We start from the raw sequence: 18,162 nt of genomic DNA, 5'->3' as shown, positions 1-18,162 counted from the left end.
GGTCCAGTGGTTCAGACTCTGCACTTCCAGTGCAGCAGGCTTGGGTTCAATCCCTAGTTGGGGTGCTAAGGTCCCACATGCTGTGCAGACAAAGAAATTTTTTTAAAAAGTTATATTCCTGTATTATTGAATTTAGTGGTTTAGGTTTTGTTTGAATATTTAGAAGATTTCAATTTATTTACCAGGAACAAACAAAACATCATGTAAAAATAGTTTTCCAGAAAGTATTTCCATCATTCTCTTCTTCCCTTTCTCGTGCAGACTGGTGTTTTATCTTTACAAGTTCTGCGTCGTTCCATAAGAAAGCTGCTCTTCTTCTGGTTTCATAAGAGATGGTGAACAATGGTAAAATATCCAGTTTACCTAAATTTCTTGAGTACACTTCGGGGAGCAAATGATGGGGTGGGATGTTGGGACAGAGTGAGAGCTACAGATTCTGGTGAGACTGAGAGTCAGTCACAAAAATTCCTGGGCTGTGGTGAAGGGAGAACAAATATAAATCAAGTTCCTGCTGGTGGACAGGAAGCCAAAGTAAAGAAGAATGGTGTGTAGCTGGGCTGTGTAATTGGGCCCATAAGTGCTGTGTCTTCTGATGGTAATTATGAACAGAAACCAAATAATAATTACTGCTAACATGTAGGTGACCCATCCTTGAGAGCTGAGGCAGAGAGAAGGAGAGACGGCATTACACCTCGTCTCTGGTTCATTGAGTTTCCCAGGCTGATTTGTGACCAATCTTGGGTGAAATCATAACTAAATCATTTTTGCTAAGGTGATCAGCTTTCATGGGGTCCTTTCTCTGCACTCTGTCCAATGAAAAAGCCCACTGATGAAACAGCCATGAAGAACGTGTTTCGGGGCTTCACTGGTGGCGCACTGGTTGAGAGTCCGCCTGCCGATGCGGTGGGCGTGTGTTCGTGCCCCGGTCTGGGAAGATCCCACGTGCCGCGGAGTGGCTGGGCCCGTGAGCCGTGGCCGCTGCGCCTGCGTGTCCAGAGCCTGTGCTCCGCAACAGGAGAGGACACACACACACAAAAAAAGAACGTGTTTCCACATGGCCTCGCACCTCCATTTCAAATTGCTTTAAAACTTCTTTTCATCCAAACATCAATCACAGAAAAGGATCGGGATCAAATCCCGTACAGACGTAGTGAAAGAAAAAAGAGAATAAGGAGCAGAATAGCATCTCTTCAGACAATAAAATCAAGTTGGAAAAGACAGGTCCACAAACCAGATCAAAACTGTAACCTGGTATTTCACAGTGGGCTTTTAAAAGATGTTAGGAAAAAGAATGCAAAAGTTGAAAGAACATGGATTGAGGAGGGAATGGGAAGTTATTGTTTAATGGCTATAGAGTCTCTGTTGGGGATGGTGAAAAAGTTCTGGAAATGGTAAATGCTGATAAATGCCACCTTTGGGTGTTTGGTTTTAGTTGATCTTCTTCCATGTCAGGGTTTGGAAAGATTCAGAGACTGTGCGGCTGCCTCCATCTTTCTGAGGTCCTGCTCAATCTTTTTTGACATAATTATTTTGAATTTGAAGAGTGGTGATGTTTGCACAGCATTGTGAATGTATTTAATGGCACTGAATTGTATACTTGAAAATGGTTGAAATACTACATTTTGTTTTATGTGTATTTTACCATAATAAAAAAAGATGAAAGAACAGCATAAACCAGAATTAGGTAGGATGATAGAACTCAGGACAGAATTCAAAATAAAAGAAAAATAATTCAGAAGTGAAGACTACATTTAAAATAATACAAGAGTGGGTACTTCCCTGGTTGTCCAGTGGTTAAAAATCTGTCTTCCAGTGCAGGGAATACACGTTGGATCCCTGGTTGGGGAACTGACATCCCACATGCTGCAGCGCAAGTAAGCCCGCACGCCGTAACTACTGAGCCCACGTGCTCTGGAGCCCACGCGCCACAACTAGAGAGCCCACGAGGCACAGGGAAGACCCCATGCACTGCAACGAAGAGCCTGCGTGCTGCACCTAATACCTGACACCACAAAAACTAAACAAATAAATTAATTAAATAAATTAAATAAAATAATACGAGTGAATGAACATAATGGATAATGCCTTAAGAGAAACAAACAAGAAAAGGAAAAAAAATTAATCAAAAAGAAGATAAAAAGAATTTTAGAGAAATGGCAAACATAAAACAGGCAAAAATAGGACAGCTCTGAAAAGAGTAATATAAATAGGTGCAAGAATCTATTATACCATAAAAGTGACATTTAAAATCAGTGGGACAGATTAGTCAATCAATTGTGATACATACATGTTGGGGTATAAATATTTCTCTGGAAGGATCCACAGCACAACAAAAGCAGATGTCTCTGAGGAGAGAAACGTGTGTCTGGGGAAAGTGGGAAAAAGGGTGACTTTTCATTGAATTGTCTTGTGTATGTACCTTTTCTAATGTTCTGTCATGTGAATCTGTTACCTCTGAAGTTCGCTGAGTTCAAACCCCAGTTCCCCAAATTGCTAGCTCTTAATCCTGGGCAAACTCTTCACACTCTCCAAGCCTCTTTATCTGTGAAATAAGGTCAGTAACTTAGCCTGGTGCTGCCTGGCACAGAATAAACTCTCAATAAATGGAGTGTATTAGTGAAAAAACCCCAAATGCCCATCAGTGCAGGAATGGATTTTTTAAATGGGGTGTATATGTGAAATATACAGTCATGAAAAGGAATGAAGTACTGACACATGCTACGACATGGACGAACTTGAAAACATTATGTTAAGGGAAAGAAGCCAAACACAGAGGTCATATGTGTATTATTTCATGAAATGTCCAGAAAAGGCAAAACCATAGTGACAGAAAGCAAATGAATGGTTGCAGGGACTGAAGGAGGAGGGGATGAAGAGGGCCTGCTGATGGTTACGGGGGCTTGTTTTTCCGGTGATGAAAACGTGATGGGTTAGATGACGCTGATGGTTGCATAGGCTTGTGAATGTACGAAATGACACTGAATTTGCAGTTTCAGAAGGTGAATTTTATGGCATGTGAATGACATCTCAGAAAAATAATTTTAAAAATGAAAATTGCCAGATTTCCCATAGTCACTATCCACTGTCTCCATCTCTCCCTTCTCCCCACTGCATTCCTTTTGACGCCCACCGCTGCCGCTCTCTCCCATCCTCAGTCCCTCGAGCTGCCCCACGAGGCCTCCCAGGGAGCCCCTGAAGCGCTGGGCGCCTGCGTCCTGTGGCTGTTGGAGCGGCTGCCCAGTGTGTGTGCCCCCAGCACTCTCACCCGTGAGAGTGGCCGCTTCCCTCGCATTCTTCTCGTGCGTTTCAGCTGATGGTGATGTTTACAGAAGGCAGCACGTGCCCTGGTCCATGGAGGAAGCCCCTCAACTTAATATTTAGGCCCGTCCAGAAGTTTAATCTCATCCATCAGTAACCTCAGGATGCTGTGCTCTGAAAGCCAGGTTGGCCACCTGCGGGCACTTGCAAATACTGAGGACTTCGGAGGCATTTGGGCCTCCAACTGAGGCCTTGTACCTCCACATGCGATGTGACCTCAGCCCTCTGCTGCACCTCTCTTAGTGAAGTGGCACAGGAATACTGACCTTGCCTGTTGTTGCCAGGATTAACTGAGTAGTGCATTGGCTGCCCTGGTGCTTAGGTGTTGAGTACATGGTGATGTACATACCAGGCCCTACTGGTGGGCCTCCTGATGCAGCAGTTCCCTTGGCTCTGCCCCTGTCGTCAGCTGCCCCTAGGATAACTCGGAGCCCGAGCCACTTCTCTGGTAGATTTCCCTATTCCCCCACTATGGTCACACCTGCATAAGGCAACTCAAACCTTTCAGAGATGTGTCCTGAACCTCTTCTTTTCATAAATACCTATCTGGTGGTTGTGAGACTTAAGGCCAACCTCCCCAAGAGACTTTTTCTGTTTCTCCTAGTAAACCTAGACTCATCTTCTGTCATCTTCAACTCTACTCAAATTTTGTTCTTTCAACCCTGACCTCTGACCTTGCTTTTTACTTCTGCCATTTCATCCTCACTCCTGCTTCCTTTCATAAATCCATAAATCTCTTTTGGCCTTCCTAGCCCTGGGCCAAGTTCCTTCCTCTTTCCTCACTTTTTACCCCTTTCCTCCCCTTTCCTTCCTTCTCCCATCCAACTTTCAGTCCTTCCTTTCACATGCAGACTTTGATTCCAACCCCATCAAAAACATACACGTCACAGTTAGCAGCATCTCAAAATTCAAAAGGTTTATTACTCATCTATTAATTCTATTACATTTATTTCTTCAGTTTAATTGTTTTTAAATATATCAAAATAAATAGAGAAATTTATACCTATCTTATCTATATATGGAAGAACAGCTGGTACCCAAGGTGGCACCAACAATCCTAGCAGCTCTTACTGTACGTATCCGTAGTAGTCAGCAATTTCCATTTCTTTTTCCTTCTCAATGAAAAATGTCAGTTTCCCCAGAGAGGTGTATTTGGCAGCATTCTCACGTTCTTGTTGAGCCGCCTCTTCATGGCCTCCCGCTCTGGCCTCTGCTCTTGTTCGATGGGCTTTGACATTACTGGCTCAGGAACATTGGGTTGCCTCCATTGAATTTGGCGCTTCCTGAAGTCTTGGAATAGAAATGGGGTTTGGAGCTCCGTTGGGGACTGGCGCTTAGTCAGAGCAGGGGGAACAGGCTCCCGCTGAAGAGAAGTGGAAGGTGAAGTTCTGTTCGGTGCAGGCCTCGGAGCAGCAGACGGACGGACACTAGGCTGGGTATGGTCGGTCCAACCCGCTTGGGTTGGGTTGGTCGCAGTTGGCTGAGCTGGTTTGTGGGACCTGGCAAAGAGGCAGGAGGTGGCTGCGGTGAACTCACTGCAGCAGGTTGAGCTGGGTTAGTAGCAGCAGGCTGGGCACGGTCAGCCACAGCAGGCCGATGTGAGGCCAGAGACTGTGGCCTCCGAGGAGCAGGTCGAGCTTGAGGCTTGTCCCAGGCAGAAAAAGGCAGAGGCATCCAGTTGACCTTCCCAGGAGGAGGCAGCTCATACTGGGATGGAGATGGACACTCTTTTTCAGCACTGCTGTCTGGTTTCTGGGCTTGGCCTTGAGTTTTCTCAGGACCCTGACCCTCACGTGGGGTATGCCGCCATGGCTGGATCGCTGGGGGTGGCTGGCGGTCTTTAGGGTTGATTGAATTTCCCAAGACCTGACAGGAAGAGAGCCCAGTTTTCTTATCATTCTTCTTACCCAGTGCATGAAAATCCATCACAGACTCCAGCATGTGCATGCCTAGGGACGTTCGAGGCTTTTTAAAGCTCTCTTGGGTAAGCTCAGTTTGGTGTTTCTTTTGCTTCGTCTTGGGAATTGTTGGCTTCTCTTCTGCCTTGACTTTGTTCCCTGACTTTTTATTCTCTAATGTAACAGATAAGGAAAAAAAAACACGCTTTGTGAGACAGTCAGTGATTTGTCCAATGTCACACAGATAGTAAATGTCAAAATCAAAACTGAACTTCGGTCTCCAGACTTCTAGTTCAATATGTTCCCTCATTATTCCATGGTATTTTGAATCCACTACTAAATGTAGGGGCAAAATAAATGTAATGAAAAACTTTCAAAAGTTTCTTTTCTCACCTGACATGGTCAGAGAAGAAGAGGAAACATCAACTGCAGATACAAGGGATGAGGAGACAACACTAGAGGATGTCTGAGTGGCTGCAGCTGAACGGCGCATGTGTCCAGTACAAAGGTCACTGGTTACTGGTCACTGGTCACTTGTGATGATCCAAATTTATTTACAAACAACTCCACGGAAACCCCAAGACTCTAACAAGTGGTAGTAGGTTTGGTAGGAGAGGGATGTCACAAAGCAGGCAGTTTACAGGTATGAGATAGCCAATAGGGAGGTCCGATCCCCAACAGGAAGGCGGGATTGGGTGAAGAGAGTGTAGGAGAGCTATAACAACACCTAAATTTCTGAGCTCCGGGGAGGAAATCCTAGAAGACAAATTTACCTCCCCCAGGCTCTTAACATTAGGGAAATCATTGCAACATTTCTTACAGACGTTCATTGATATAATTAACAGTTACTTATATTCTACAGAGTATTATATTTTATGTATCATATACTTAGATATATATATATATATATATCTTTAATATCCTTAGGAAGGAAAGAGCCATCAACTTTGAACTATTACAGTTGTTCTGAAATCATATCTGTCTAATTAGTGAACTTAGAGCAGTTTTTAAGGAGCAAAAGTAGGGATGAAGAAGCTCTTTCTGTAACTTGGTTAAAGAGTAGGGTGAAGTTTGTTGAGTGTACCTTGTGGAGAATGTGGTGGTCCAAGGCTCTTTTAGTTTCATCTCCTTGACTCCTACCTTCCTTGGGCTGGGCTAGGCTGGGCCCGGTGGGACTTGCGACTTACATTTCTCTTCTGCTTTCTTTTTTTTTTTTTTTCATTATGGGCATTGTTTCTAGGACAAGCCTAGATCTTGCATGCTTACCTTCATGGATGTTACTTCCTGTCAACTTCCAGCAGCAGGAGTCTTCTTTTCAGTGCTTGATGCTTCACAAAATACACTCAGCCCGTTGGAAGCAAATACCAGAGAGCAAGGAAACATAGCTGGTTGCAAACCTTTCCTCTTCCAGCCTTTGGTTGCAATTCTTTTGCCCATAATTTGCTACCTCCAGTTCCTTGGGCCACACAAGTATCCTGCCATCCAGCTCTTTTATGTGTGAGAGACATTCTAAATACTATCCCTTTTTCTTTGCACAGAAGTATATACAGTGTGGCAGTTACTGTAATCTCCTACCCCTTGCAAACAGCCACTCTAGAATCTCAGACCTCTAGGATTCTCCGTCTTGCATGCTTGGGTGCAAGGCCAAACAAAAGGAAGAGGAGAATAATTAGAGAAAAAAGAGGACATTCGTGGAGAATTGGGAGCAGGTAAGGTGAAAGGGCACAGGAGAAAAGAGATTCATGTAGATTTTTTGTTTTCTGTGGGAAACAAGTTGACACACTTTGGCCTCATTTTGTATTACCAGAACAGACAGTTATAGATATATTTAAGTAGCTCGATAGTGCAGCAACTGCCGTGAATTCTGTACACTAAAGAGAACAGTCTTACATATATTTTTTCATTTTGTTTTATGTCATATTACCTTATTTATAGCATTCACTGGGATGTTTGTAAAATACAGATTTTTCTAAATGCTCTGGTTTTGTCTACAGGGTTATTTCCTTGTCATATTTTTAAGGACTCCAACATTGTAAGACATACTGCATGTTTTTCTCTTGACGATGGTTTATCTTGATGCATCATGAACTAACTTGACCTGTTGGATTTTGTGGAGAAACTGTAAAGAGGGTCTGTGAAAAAGGCATTGTGGTGAGTCGCATTATGCACCCAAGCGTAAGGAGCTGATATGTGCCATCAGCCCAACTTGGCCTGGATTGCCTCTGTTTTAGTTGCCCTGGTTAGTGCTTTTCTCCCTCACCACGCTTGTGACTGTGATAGTGTCAGTAAGGGCTGAGTTGCTAATGATTTATATGTGAGGTAAGCTGGTTTGAGGGAGGAAATCTATGGATGTAGTCATTTTCCTTGGTGGTCAGCTTTCAGGGGTGCAAAGATTGATCTTTCTGGGGACTTTTCCAGTACCAGGAAGATATCCCATAGATGGGACCTCTAAAGACACACATTTAATTTTTAGGCCTGTTTTTCCTATTATGAGATATGAGTTTTTTCCCTGATGGGGATGATGCTTCTCTGAGAAGAAATTGTGAAAGGTGTTGTAGTATAGAGATGTGGCTTAAGCTTTTAAGTTTTTCTCAGGGTTTTTCCCCTAAGCTTCCTACTTCAGAAGGCCTGTTTACATGATACTACTATGTGACCTGAGGCTAACAACTTACTAAATACCTGCAAGCCAGATCAGTGTCTCTTTTCTCTATATTTCCATGGACATCAAGGGACCCATCGCTACTGCAGGTTAGGGTGGGTGGTGTGAGATTGGGGCAAGTGTGGTATGACAAATTTTGGTATCACTCAAATGTTTGCCTATTAAAATACTCAGTTCCAACATTCAATTCGATTTAGGCAAACCCTTAGTTAGGCTTTCCTTGGTTCCAAGCCTATGTAACCTATTTTCTCTCCCTAGTTCCAGCCATTTAACTTTAGCTTGCAGGCTCAGCCTCATCTTAACCTCTAAAAGAATCTTACATGTAGGAGGAAGAAACTAAAGAGCTCTATTTCAACACTTAGGAACATCAAGCTCTACCCTGACCTAAACCTTTATTCTTATAGTTAGGGTACTGTCTTGTCCGGTATACCCACTTCCTGCATTTTGAACCCATCAACTTAACCGAGACCTGGCTTGGTGTAACATAGCCAGTTCATCTACCCCTGAGGCTGTCCTTAATTCTTCCCATTGTCACATTTTGATTTAATTAAATACTGGAATCCCTCAAACCCTTGCATGTGTCCTGATGCCGTATCAGATACTGGTCGATTTTGTTAGTGTCAAATACTTAGCTGTCTGATTCTCCAAATATGCCTTCCTCCTATATTTTCCATCCCAGCATACTACATACCCATGAAGGCATTGTTATATCTCATGTTGGACCCACTCCCATCCAGAGGCCTACTCTATGCTAGTTCCCATACTTTCTGGAAACCTTGTTATGGCCAGGTCTGGATTTTTTTTTTTTAACATCTTTATTTGAGTATAACTGTTTTACAATAGTGTGTTAGTTTCTCTTTTACAACAAAGTGAATCAGTTATACATATACATATGTTCCCATAACTCTTCCCTCTTTTGTCACCCTCCCTCCCACCCTCCCTATCCCACCCCTCTAGGTGGTCACTAAGTACAGAGGTGAACTCCCTGTGCTATGCTGCAGCTTCCCACTAGCTATCTAATTTACATTTGGTAGTGTGTATATGTCCCTGCCACTCTCTCACATCATCACCGCTTACCCTTCCCCCTCCCCATATCCTCAAGTCCATGCTCTAGTAGGTCTGTGTTTTATTCCCATCCTACCAGTAATCTCTTCATGACATTTTTTTTTTTAGATTCCATATATATGTGTTAGCATACGGTATTTGTTTTTATCCTTCTGACTTACTTCACTCTGTATGACAGATTCCAGGTCTATCCACCTCATTACAAATAACTCAGTTTCATTTCTTTTTATGGCTGAGTAATATTCCATTGTATATATGTGCCACATCTTCCTTATCCATTCATCTGTTGATGGACACTTAGGTTGCTTCCATGTCCTGGCTATCGTAAATAGAGCTGCAATAAACATTTTGGTACATGACTCTTTTTGAATTATGGTTTTCTCAGGGTATATGCCCAGTAGTGGGATTGCTGGGTCATATGATAGTTCTATTTGTAGTTTTTTAAGGAACCTCCATACTGTTCTCCATAGTGGCTGTATCATTTTACATTCCCACCAGCAGTGCAAGAGTGTTCCCTTTTCTCCACACCCTCTCCAGCATTTATTGTTTCTACAGTTTTTGATGATGGCCAATCTGGCCGGTGTGAGATGATATCTCATTGTAGTTTTGATTTGCATTTCTCTAATGATTAATGATGTTGAGCATTCTTTCATGTGTTTGTTGGCTATCTGTATATCTTCTTTGGAGAAATGTCTATTTAGTTCTTCTGCCCATTTTTGGATTGGGCTGTTTGTTTTTTTGTTATTGAGCTGCATGAGTTTCTTATAAATTTTGGATATTAGTCCTTTGTCCGTTGCTTCATTTGCAAATATTTTCTCCCATTCTGAGGGTTGTCTTTTGGTCTTGTTTATGGTATCTTTTGCTGTGCAAAAGCTTTTAAGTTTCATTAGATCCCATTTGTTTATTTTTGTTTTTATTTCCATTTCTCTAGGAGATGGGTCAAAAAGGATCTTGCTGTGATTGATGTCATAGAGTGTTCTGCCTATGTTTTCCTCTAAGAGTTTGATAGTGTCTGGCCTTACATTTAGGTCTTTACCCATTTTGAGTTTATTTTTGTGTATGGTGTTAGGGAGTGTTCTAATTTCATACTTTTACATATACCTGTCCAGTTTTCCCAGCACCACTTATTGAAGAGGCTGTCTTTTCTCCAATGTATATTCTTGCCTCCTTTATCAAAGATAAGTTGACCATATGTGTGTGGGTTTATCTCTGGGCTTTCTATCCTGTTCCATTGATCTATATTTCTGTTTTTGTGCCAGTATCATACTGTCTTGATTACTGTGGCCTTGTAGTATAGTCTGAAGTCAGGGAGCCTGATTCCTCCAGCTCCATTTTTCGTTCTCAAGATAGCTTTGGCTATTCGGGGTCTTTTGTGTTTCCATACAAATTGTGAAATTCTTTGTTCTAGTTCTGTAAAAAATGCCAGTGGTAATTTGATACGGATTGCATTGAAGCTGTAGATTGCTTTGGGTAGTATAGTCATTTTCACAATGTTGATTCTTCCAATCCAAGAACATGGTATATTTCTCCACCTATTTGTATCATCTTTAATTTCTTTCATCAGTGTCTTATAGTTTTCTGCATACAAGTCTTTTGTCTCCTTAGGTAGGTTTATTCCTAGATATTTTATTCTTTTTGTTGCAATGGTAAATGGGAGTGTTTTCTTAATTTCACTCTCAGATTTTTCATCATTAGCGTATAAGAATGCCAGAGATTTCTGTGCATTAATTTTGTACCCTGCAACTTTACCAAATTCATTGATTAGCTCTAGTAGTTTTCTGGTAGCATCCTTAGGATTCTCTATGTATAGTATCATGTCATCTGCAAACAGTGACAGCTTTACTTCTTCTTTTCCTATTTGGATTCCTTTTATTTCTTTTTCTTCTCTGATTGCTGTGCCTAGAACTTCCAAAACTAGGTTGAATAAGAGTGGTGAGAGTGGGCAACCTTGTCTTGTTCCTGATCTTAGTGGAAATGGTTTCAGTTTTTCACCATTGAGAACGATGCTAGCTGTGGGTTTGTCATATATGGCCTTTATTATGTTGAGGAAAGTTCCCTGTATGCCTACTTTCTGCAGGGTTTTTATCATAAATGAGTGTTGAATTTTGTCAAAAACTTTCTCTGCATCTATTGAGATGATCATATGGTTTTTCTCCTTCAGTTTGTTGATATGGTGTATCACGTTGATTGATTTGCGTATATTGAAGAATCCTTGCATTCCTGGAATAAACCCCACTTGATCATGGTGTATGATCCTTTTAATGTGCTGTTGGATTCTGTTTGCTAGTATTTTGTTGAGGATTTTTGCATCTATGTTCATCAGTGATATTGGCCTGTAGTTTTCTTTCTTTGTGACGTCTTTGTCTGGTTTTGGTATCAGGGTGATGGTGGCCTCATAGAATGAGTTTGGGAGTGTTCCTTCCTCTGCTATCTTTTGGAAGAGTTGGAGAAGGATAGCTGTTAGCTCTTTTCTAAATGTTTGATAGAATTCGCCTGTGAAGCCATCTGGTCCTGGGCTTTTGTTTGTTGGAAGATTTTTAATCACAGTTTCAATTTCAGTGCTTGTGATTGGTCTGTTCATATTTTCTATTTCTTCCTGGTTCAGTCTCGGCAGGTTGTACATTTCTAAGAATTTGTCCATTTCTTCCAGGTTTTCCTTTTTATTGGCATAGAGTTCCTTGTAGTAATCTCTATAATCTTTTGTATTTCTGCAGTGTAAGTTGTTACATCTCCTTTTTCATTTCTAATTCTATTGATTTGAGTCTTCTCCCTATTTTTCTTGATGAGTCTGGCTAATGGTTTATCAATTTTATTTATCTTCTCAAAGAACCAGCTTTTAGTTTGATTGATCTTTGCTATTGTTTCCTTCACTTCTTTTTCATTTATTTCTGATCTGATCTTTATGATTTCTTTCCTTCTGCTAAATTTGGGGTTTTTTTGTTCTTCTTTCTCTAATTGCTTTAAGTGCAAAGTTAGGTTGTTTATTCGAGATGTTTCCTGTTTCTTAAGGTATGATTGTATTGCTATAAACTTCCCTCTTAGAACTGCTTTTGCTGTATCCCATAGGTTTTGGGTCGTCGTGTCTCCATTGTCATTTGTTTCTAAGTATTTTTTGATTTCCTCTTTGATTTCTTCAGTGATCACTTCGTTATTAAGTAGTGTATTGTTTAGCCTCCATGTGTTTGTATTTTTTACAGATCTTTTCCTGTAATTGATATCTAGTCTCATAGCATTGTGGTCGGAAAAGATACTTGATACGATTTCAATTTTCTTAAATTTGCCAAGGCTAGATTTGTGACCCAATATATGATCGATCCTGGAGAATGTTCCATGAGCACTTGAGAAAAATGTGTATTCTCTTGTTTTTGGATGGAATGTCCTATAAATATCAATTAGGTCCATCTTGTGTAATGTATCATTTAAAGCTTGTGTTTCCTTATTTATTTTCATTTTGGATGATCTGTCCATTGGTGACAGTGGGGTGTTAAAGTCCCCTACTATGATTGTGTTAGTGTCGATTTCCCCTTTTAAGGTTGTTAGTATTTGCCTTATGTATTGAGGTGCTCCTATGTTGGGTGCATAAATAGTTACAATTGTTATATCTTCTTCATGGATCGATCCCTTGATCATTATGTAGTGTCCTTCTTTGTCTCTTGTAATAGTTTTTATTTTAAAGTCTATTTTGTCTGATATGAGAATTGCTACTCCAGCTTTCTTCTGATTTCCATTTGCATGGAATATCTTTTTCCATCCCCTTACTTTCAGTGTGTATGTGTCCCTAGGTTTGAAGTGGTTCTCTTGTAGACAGCATATATATGGGTCTTGTTTTTGTATCCATTCATCCACTCTGTGTCTTTTGGTGGGAGCATTTAATCCATTTACATTTAAGGTAGTTATTGATATGTATGTTCCTGTTACCAATTACTTAATTGTTTCGGGTTGTTTTTGTAGATCTTTCCCTTCTCTTGTGTTTCTTGCCTAGAGAAGTTCCTTTAGCATTTGTTGTAGACCTGGTTTGGTGGTGCTGAACTCTCTCAGCTTTTGCTTGTCTGTAAAGGTTTTAATTTCTCCATCAAATCTGAATGAGATCCTTGCTGGGTAGAGTAATCTTGGTTGTAGTTTTTTTTTTTTTTCCTTCATCACTTTAAATATGTCCTGCAACTCCCTTCTGGCTTGTAGAGTTTCTGCTGAAAGATCAGATGTTAACCTTATGGGGATTCCCTTGTGTGTTATTTGTTGTTTTTCCCTTGCTGCTTTTAATATGTTTTCTATGTACTTAATTTTTGAAAGTTTGATTATTATGTGTCTTGGCATGTTTATCCTTGGGTTTATCCTGTATGGGACTCTCTGCACTTCCTGGACTTGATTGACTATTTCCTTTCCTATACTAGGGAAGTTTTCAACTCTAATCTCTTCAAATATTTTCTCAGTCCCTTTCTTTCTCTCTTCTTCTTCTGGCACCCCTATAATTCGAATGTTGGTGCGTTTAATGTTGTCCCAGAGGTCTCTGAGACTCTCCTCAGTTCTTTTCATTCTTTTTTCTTTACTCTGCCGTGCAGTAGTTATTTCCACTGTTTTATCTTCCAGGTCACTTATCCGTCCTTCTGCCTCAGTTATTCTGCTATTGATCCCATCTAGAGTATTTTTCATTCCATTTATTGTGTTGCTCATCATTGCTTGCTTCCTCTTTATTTCATCTAGGTCCTTGTTAACTGTTTCTTGAAATTTGTCTATTCTATTTCCACGATTTTGAATCATTTTTACTATCATTATTCTGAATTCTTTTTCAGGTAGACTGCCTATTTCCTCTGCATTTGTTAGGACTGGTGGGTTTTTATCTTGCTCCTTCATCTGCTGTGTGTTTTTCTGTCTTCACATTTTGCTTATCTTACTGTGTTTGGGGTCTCCTTTTTACAGACTGCAGGTTCATAGTTCCCGTTGTTTTTGGTGGCTGTCCCCAGTGGCGAACGTTGGTTCAGTGGGTTGAGTAGGTTTCCTGGTTGGGGGGACTAGTGGCTCTGTTCTGGTGAATGAGGCTGGATCTTGTCTTTTTGGTGGGCAGGTCCACGTCTGGTGGTGTGTTTGGGGATGTTGGTAGCCTTATTATGATTTTAGGCAGCCTCTCTGCTAAGGGATGGGGCTGTAGACCTGTCCTGCTCTTTGCTGGGGATGGGGTGCCCAGCAGTGTTCGTTGCTGGTCCTTGAGTGAAGCTGGGTATTGGTGTTGAGATGGAGATCTCTGGGAGATTTTCACCGTTTGACATTGCGTGGAGCTGGGAGGTCTCTTGTGGACCAGTGTCCTGAAGTTGGTTCTCCCACTTCAGAGACACAGCCCTGGTGCTTGGCTGGGGCACCAAGAGCCTTTAATCCACACGGCTCAAAATAAAAGGGAGTCAAAATAGAAAGGAAAGAAGGAAGGAAGGAAGGAGGGAGGGAGGGAAGGGAGGAAGGAAGAAAGGAAGGGAGGAAGGAAGTAAGGTAATAATGAAGGAAGGAAGAAAGCAAGAAACGAAGGAAGGAGGAGAGGAAGAAAGGGAGGAAGGAAGAGAGGAAGGAAGGGAGGAAGGAAGGAAGAAAGGAAAGGAGGGATGAAAGGAAGGAAGAAAGGAAGAAAGAAAGGGAGAAGACAAAGTAGGATAAAGTATAGTTATTAAAATAAAAAATAATTATTAAGAAGAAAAATTTCTATTAATAAAAAACAGAAAAACGGGTCAGTCTAACCCTAGGACAAATGGTGAGAGCAAAGCTATACAGACAAAATCTCACACAGCAGCACACCCATACACACTCACAGAAAGTAAAAAGGGTAAAATAATAGTATATCTTGCTCCCAAAGTCCACCTCCTCAACTTGGGATGATTCGTTGTCTATTCAGGTTTTCCACAGATGCAGGGCACTTCAAGTTGATTGTGGAGCTTTAATCCGCTGCTTCTGAGGCTGCTGGGAGAGACCTCCCCCTCTCCTCTTTGTTCACACAGCTCCTGGGGTTCAGCTTTGGACTTGGCCCCGCCTCTGCGTGTAGGTCGTCCAAGGGCATCAGCCCTTTGCTCAGACAGGACGGGGTTAAAGGAGCAGCTGATTGGGGGGCTCCGGCTCACTCAGGCAGGGGGAGGGAGGGGCACAGATACGGGGCGAGCCTGTGATGTCAGAGGCCGGTGTGATACTGCACCGGCCCGAGGCCCGCCGTGCGTTCTCCTGGGGAAGCTGTCCCTGGATTCCGGGATCCCGGAAGTGGCGGGCTGCACGGGCTGCCGGGAGGGGCGGTGTGGAGAGTGACCTGTGCTCACACACAGGCCTCTTGTTGGCGGGAGCAGCAACCTTAGCGTCCCACACCCGTCTCTACTGTCCGTGCTGACAGCCGCGGCTCGCGCCCGTTTCTGGAGCTCCTTTACACGGTGCTCCTAATCCCCTCTCTTCGCGCCCGAGGAAGCAAAGACGCAAGAAAAAGTCTCTTGTTTCTTCGGCAGCTCCGCGCCCTTTTCTGGGGCTCCTTTAAGCGGGGCGCTTAATCCCCTCTCCTCGCGCCCAGGAAGCAAAGAGGGAAGAAAAGGTCTCTTGCCTCTTCGGAAGCTCCACACTTCAACCGGCCTCCCTCCCGGCCAGCCGTGGCGCACTAACCCCTTCAGGCTGTTTTCACTCTGCCAACTCCAGACCTTTCCCTGGGATCCGACTGAAGCCCGAGCCTCAGCTCCCAGCCCCCGCCCGCTCCGGCGGGGAAGCAGACAAGCCTCTCGGGCTGGTGAGTGCCCGTCAGCACCGATCTGCTGCGGGAATCTCCCCGCTTTGCCCTCCGCACCCTGTGGCTGCGCTCTCCTCCGCGGCCCCGGAGCTTCCCCCTCCGCCACCCGCAGTCTCCGCCCGCAAAGGGGCTTCTAGTGTGTGGGAATCTTTCCTCCTTCACGGCTCCCTCCCACTGGTGTAGGTCCCATGCCTATTCTTTGTCTCTGTTTGTTCTTTTTTTCTTTTGCCCTACCCAGGTAGGTGGGGAGTTTCTTGCCTTTTGGGAGATCTGAGGTCTTCTGCCAGTGTTCGGTGTGTGTTCTATAGGAGAAGTTCCACGTGTAGATGTATTTCTGTTGTCTCTGTGAGGAGGAAGGAGATCGCCGCGTCTTACTCTTCCGCCATCTTTGAGCCATCTCCGAGATGGAGGTTTAGAAATTGAGTTTCAGTCTTGTTTAAGTCTCTTCTCATCAGACTGGTCTCGTGATTTCCTACACACCACGTTACTTCCTGTGTACCTTTTCTTGGTGTTGTTCATGCCTGGAGTGTCTCCAGTGCCTGCTCAAATCTTGATCCAATCTCCTTTGTACCGTGGAAGTTTGTCATGCTGGCTACTGTCAGAACTGATTTTACTTAAGTTTCTTGTTAAGCCACAAACCACACATTTTGTATATTTTCTGTTTCTTGTGTTTGTCTGTATTTTTTGTTTGTTTGTTTTGTTTTGTTTTTCGGTACGTGGGCCTCTCACTGTCGTGGCCTCTCCCGTTGCGGAGCACAGACTCCGGACGCGCAGGCTTAGTGACCATGGCTCACGGGCCCAGCCGCTCCACGGCATGTGGGATCTTCCCGGACCGGGACACGAACCTGTGTCCCCTGCATCGGCAGGCGGATTCTCAACCACTGCGCCACCAGGGAAGCCCTGTTTGTCTGTATTTTAATGTTTCTCTTCAAGAAATGTTATGGGAAGGGAAATAGCAAGATGTAAAGAGCAAAAATGTCATAGTGATCTTTAAATTGTTAGAACATGTATCTGCAATCATGATTATAACGCACTGTGGTATGTCTTAAAATAGGAAATATATGTCACGTCGCATAAGAGCAGCAAACTCAGTGGTGTTAGTGGGGGTGTGTCATGGAAGTAATCACAAAGCAGGTGACTGTTAGTTGGAGTCCTGAAACATTAGTGTGTGTTCCCTGTGTCCAGTAGTGGTCTGGAGGGGTCAGGAAGCCTGCCTTTCAATTTGAGGGAGCATAGGGTTTGAGGTCCTCTCTCCTCTATGGCTCTAGTATACTGCATAGCAGCTAATAAAATACTGGGTTTATAATTGACGTTTTAATCACTGATTAATCATCAAGATTGGGAAGTATCATTAGAAATGAAAATAGGAAGAGTCTTAAGATTTTTAGGTTTTTCTTTTTTTTCCTATGTCTCAAAAGGTATGTAGTATTTTACTGAGTGGTTGGGAATAAAGTTTGCAGTGTTCAGTGTATTCAGTTTTAGTATCTAAATACAATTAAACTGCTGCTGTTAACTGGAATAACACTTTGTTACTGACAAGTTTTAGAATGCATCTGTTCATCAGTTACCTGTTTGGGAAGACTGCAGTTAATGATTTTAAGAATGTGGCTATAAACCTCCAATTGACTCAAGAAAAGCAAATGAGTCAAGATTGACAAATGTATATTGTGTGTGTGTGTATGTGTGTTTTTCCCTTTTAGTTATTTGGCAAGGTGTAAAGAACTCCATCTCTCTGAAGACAGTAAACTTCATGGGGTGTAATGTGACATGGCAGGGAGCATATCACATGGCCAAGATCTTAAAGGTGATTTTTTTTATGTTTGAACTTTCATGAAAACATATGTGATTGACGCACATTAATATATTGATACAGATGGCAGTTAATTTTTGTCTTTTGACACATGTGAGTGCAGCTTTTATTTTGTTGAAAGAATATGACCAGTTTTCAGTTTGGGATTCTACCATTTAGTAAAGATAGTCCACTTAATTTTAGAAATAAGAGATTTAATATATAATACCTCATAATATTTTTATGTATTTTTATTTACTGAAAATGTTGATTGTGATACTGTGAAAAATTATGCCATTCTAGTCTTCAAGACTTAAATGAATCAAGTGTTTACCAGCTGCTGTAGTTTATAAGCTAATAAAAATCACTACATCAGCAATTTGTAAATATAGTTTTAAAAATAATGCCTTAACAACTTTACAGTGGTTATAATGACTATATTTAGGCCTAAAGTTATTTAGTAATTTGACATGAAGCCTTTTTAATAGTTTGATGGTGCAGATCAGGGATGGGCAAAGTATGGCTGGTGGGCCAGATCCAGCCCGTCGCCTGGTAGAGAAAGTGTTTTTGGAACATAGTGGCACCCGTTGTTTACATGGTAGCTATGGCTACCTTCACGCTACGCCAGTGGGGATGAGTAGTTGCAACAGAAACTGTATAGCCCACAAAGCTGGAAATGTTTAAATTTAGATTT

General features: G+C 42.2%; 1 pseudogene; it reads left to right on the top strand.

Moving 5' to 3' along the window:
* Positions 1-18,162, top strand: part of LOC131755463 (RNA/RNP complex-1-interacting phosphatase-like) — a 177,115-nt pseudogene that overhangs the window by 15,572 nt on the left and 143,381 nt on the right.

Source organism: Kogia breviceps, chromosome 4, assembly GCF_026419965.1.
Source record: "Kogia breviceps isolate mKogBre1 chromosome 4, mKogBre1 haplotype 1, whole genome shotgun sequence".
In the NCBI taxonomy this organism is placed as follows: Eukaryota; Metazoa; Chordata; class Mammalia; order Artiodactyla; family Physeteridae; genus Kogia; species Kogia breviceps.
Note: the sequence above shows the minus strand (reverse complement) of the source record. Positions and strands in the feature narration are given on the sequence as shown.